Source organism: Pinus tabuliformis, chromosome 3_2 (assembly GCF_031772625.1).
Source record: "Pinus tabuliformis cultivar Carrire ecotype Pingquan chromosome 3_2, CPIR1, whole genome shotgun sequence".
NCBI lineage: Eukaryota > Viridiplantae > Streptophyta > Pinopsida > Pinales > Pinaceae > Pinus > Pinus tabuliformis.
The window spans coordinates 1,173,311,444-1,173,316,242 of NC_142302.1; positions in this window are offsets into that span (position 1 = coordinate 1,173,311,444).

The following is a 4,799-nucleotide window of genomic DNA, read 5'->3' on the forward strand; positions in this document are numbered from 1 at the left end:
CAAATATGAGAAAAGGGCATAGTGGCTGATTGATCCTCCCTATGTGGAGATCATGCCAAACAACTAGATTTGTTTTGTTTGAATAGAATATGAGGAATTTAAAAGCCTGATTTAGAATTTGTTTAGAAAAGAGTGGAGTTGAAGAGGATTTTTAGGAGAGAGTGAGAGATTTTTGGATCTAAACTAGAATTGGTTCATAAATCCACTTTTGTATAAATTTTGATATTTTTTTATAATTCAGAGGTTGGAGAGGTTAGCGAGAGGAAGGATAGAGTGGTTAGATAGGTGGAGTCGAGTAAGAGAGACCGAGGATTCCGATATAGGAACAAGGTCTCTATTTGTTGTAATTGAGCCAAAAGGCCGAGACTCTGTAACTCATTGTGTTGAGTAAAATATCAGTGTGTGTTAATGGGTTGTTTCTATTGAAATCCTTTGGTTTTCTCTGCATATTTGCTTGTGGAACAGATTAGGCATTTCTTCTCCGTTTTCATGTCTTAAGTTATAAATCACAATGTTCTATGCTTCACTATAGTCCATAGCATTATACAATGGTTGAGACACTTTAAAACCCAGTCATTTATCCATAGATATCACAGAGAGTCATATATGAATGTCGTGTGCGCAAACGGAGTAAGACAGAGGAAACCTGCGAAAGGCGTCAACCCAACAATATTGAAGAAATAACGAGAAAACCCAAAGTAAAGAGACAGAATAAAGAGGTGAAGAGTAATGCACAGTGGTCGTTGAATATCTAAGATCAATAGACCAGATCTAATCAGAGAAAGCCGAGCACTTTATCGCATCAGAAAGTATTGTTATAAGAGGGATGGACTCAGGCCTTAAGAAGTTTCAATCGCGATCATGTTCATTTATCGCATCAACGAAACCTTTCGGGAATTATTGAAACCATAGCGACTGTGATAAAGCAATTGATCATAGACCGTCGGATCAGAAAAGAGGATCGACGGTCTAGATCTAATCGCATATTGGAGAGTTGAAGGCCGATGGATGGTGTAATAGAATGCCGATATAGCGATATCTGATAAGCGGAGATCGAAGATCGAGGCAATTGGGGTCAGGGTGATCGAAGCAACTAAAATGGTTGGAGCGAACAACGGACCTGACGATCATTATAGATGTGGGTAAATAAATTTTGAGGTCCAGCTAAAGTTTTTTAGCGCGTTATTTCCTGTGTATGCTATGTATTTCAATAATTTGTTGTCCTGGGATTTTCAAAGGGAAAAGCATATGAATGAGTGGACCTGATGAACTTATGAGTACGGGTCCATGTATTTTGAAGTCTGATGTATGGAAATCAGAGTGGGATTTTCCTGTGAAATCCTTTGTATTCTGAAGAAGTGTATGAACAGGGTTTTTAATGTAATAGCACACATAAAACGCTTCTGATTGTGATTATGGCCATAACCATAAGTCCAGACCTATAATGTTTAGTATATGGAGGGATTTGCCTTATGAGCATGTTTCCTGTGTCATTTTTGGTATCAGAACTAGATCAATGCTCTGTAAGGATTGATTTGGAAATTGAATTGTAAACTCAGCATATGTATAATTTTCACTAAAGTGAATTGATACAGATGGGGATCAGACTAAAAAGGACACTGAGATTAGAATGGAGAAGCAATGAACTTCAGATGAAGGTCTAGTGAGAATGTTTAATTTGATAATTTTACAGAGATTTGTTTGCATGTCTAAAGAACAACAAGGGATTGAAATTTCAAAGGAGAAGGTGTTTTCCTTTTAGGAAAATGAAATTTCCATGTAAGTTGATTGCATGATTGATTTGATTGAAATGAAATATTTAGAAGTTAAATTTGGATAGAAGAGTGGTTTGCTATGGCATTGAAGTCATTTAAATGATTTTAAGAATTTTTCGAAAACTGAGAATGATTAAGGATTGTTTGAAGTATTTTTGAAGGCAATGATATTAATGATTGAGAGAACAGATATTGGGTTTAATAGGACTGAAAGAAGAACCACTATAAGGAATGAATTTTGGAATTTGTAGAAGCAAAATATGATTTTCTTACAAACAGGTTATCAAAAGGAATTGATAATGTCTGTCATGAATTGGTGAAATATTTGAAATTTAGATCTAACCTTAATTGATCTTGAAAGCTGAATAGTCTATTATGAAAAGTAAAATGGGAAATAGTTGCTATTTGTATGGAGTCTTTTGAATGGAAATTCTAAATGAAATAGTGAACAGATGAACCCTTTGGCAAAGATTTAACTGATGGAATGGTAATTAGTTTTAAGACATCTTTGATGGAAATATTGCAGGTTTGAAATACGCTTTGATATATCTTGAGATAAGATTGTGCAGGTTAGTGGAAGCACTGGAATGAGTTGTACCAGCATCATAGCATATGAGTTATGTTAAAGAATATAGAGCAAGAAGAACCCTCAAATGAGTAAAGGTGATAGTACCCAACAGTAAATGAAATTACTGAATGAAGAAGGAAGTGAGCAATTGAATATGTAGAGCCTAAAGCAAGGAGTATTCAAGAGGAGATGAGAACAACTTCCAATTGTGTTTGGGAAGAAGTTGTTGAGGCAGCTCCACATTTGTGAATGTGGATAGGAGATAACAATTCCAACAAGAGGAGTGCTGAGTAGAATTGTTACTCAATGAAAGGTTCGAGGAAAGAACCAATAGATGCTAAAAGGATAAACTCAGGAAAGTTTGGTGAGGCATGAGGGAGACTTGCTACAGGTGAAATGGAAAAGGTTAGTTGTAGCTCACTAGTGAACAAGGAAAGTTCACCAGAGGAAGAAATGGAATTGGCTATTGATAGTCATGATAGGGGTATAGAGGAATGTCAAAAACAGAGGAAAAAGAGTGCTGAAACAATTGGACTCAAAGGAAAAGATGGTATTGAAAGGAATTAGAGAAAAATGGAAACAAGGATTTTATGTGGGAAGAAGAGTTAAATGGCCTGTTAGAGAATTGTCTGCTAAGAAATTAATACTTCGAGCAGTTGAGAATGAAGGAGTAGAACACATCTGTGAACCAAAGAAAGGATCTCTTCTTGGGGAAGAAGACAATGATGAAGAACTGATCCATGCAAATCATAATGAGAGGAATGTGCTCGTAGCATCCTCATAGACAAAAGGATCTCATATTTTTGGGATTAATCATTTATGTGAATGTAAAATTGCAGGTATGCAGCCTAATGAATTTGAACCTGTGTATGAAAAGGTGAAAGAGGAAGAGACATAAAAAACACAAAATGAGGTGCATAAAGTCTTTCAAGAATTCAATTGGTGGAGGAAATTAAAAGGTATGGCTAAATGGTTGTGTCTTCTCTTAGTGAAAACTTATTGGATCATATTTGAAGGAATTTTAGCATGGATAGAAGGCCAATGGGAAATGGAAACAAGAAGGGAAAAAAATGCATTGTAGATATGTGAAGTGAAGAGAAGGAAAGTTGACACAGAGAACTTAGCGGAAGAAGTTAAGTCAAGGATCTTTAAAAGATCAAAGTCTTATCAAAGAAGAGAAGCAGACATTTTTGTCTTATTTGGACAAACTAAGTGTTGGAAGAAATTGTGTAGAATAGAAAGGTATTCTACAAACTTATGATGAAGTTGCCAAGCATAGTCAAGAAGTTGTAATCCTAGAAGTTTTCTTTAATGAGGAAGAAGTCAGAGATGTTGAGGAAGAATTTCTCAATAACTTAGTGGACTATCAGAATAGTTCAGAGAAGCCTGAGGATCTGATAATTGAGGCTTCAAATTAAGAGCCTTGTAATTTTGAAACTAACATGTTGTGTATGTTTTTAGGTTTGACAGGTGATGAACAACAATTGGACAATGTGCTTATGCATGTTGATGAAGAAGTGAGATTACTAGAAGAGATGGCTGAAACAGAAAGATATTTTCAGCATGTATTTAGTAATATTGAGAATGGTGGTATTGACAGGGAAATTGTCATGATTAAAGAAGCTAAAGATAAGAAAATGAAACTTTGTGATGATAACCAGAATGGGGTATTTTCAGTAGAGAATCAAAATTAAAGTACTAGGGAAATTGTGAAGGAATATAAGATGATGTTGACAGATGCAGAAGTTTAGGAATTCTATGATTTTAAAGTGGATTATTTTTATGAATCTGTAAACCATGAAGAAGCTTTAGAAAAACAAAATTTTGTTTTTGATGTAGGAGAAGATGAAACAACATCATTTTCTTGCAGTAGTATAATTATAGAGGATGAAAAGATACTTCATAATCATATGCTCCAAGAAATTCTAGCTATTTAATGGTTGAATGATAGTCCTGTGTTAGAACAAGGAACATTGTATAATGCAGAGGAAAGTATTGGAATGGAAATTGATGACAATTTCATAAGTTTTGCAAAAGGACAGTATAAAGAATTGATGGCAGAATCGCCTATGAAGATTGAAAACCATAGTTATTTTGAATCTGACAATTGTGATGGAAATTCTGTTTTATACAGGAAGGAGGAGTCATATTCAAATGACATGCTCATTGAATATGAAGGAATTTATATTTTTTTTCGAAGGTTATTAGATGAACCTGATAACATAGAGGAAAGGATTATATTTGATGATAATGGAAGAGAAGCTGTAGAGTAAAAACAACAGTTTGTAAATGGCAGAGGTGAAGAAGAATTGGACAAAAATTTCATAATTTCTATGGTGGAAAGAAATGTACAGCAGGCAGATGTCAGTGGAGTTCAGTTAAAGAAAAATTGTAAAGAGGAAGTTGAGAAACTATGGAAGATGAAATCAGAAGAGAAGAGGGATAGAAAGGAAGAG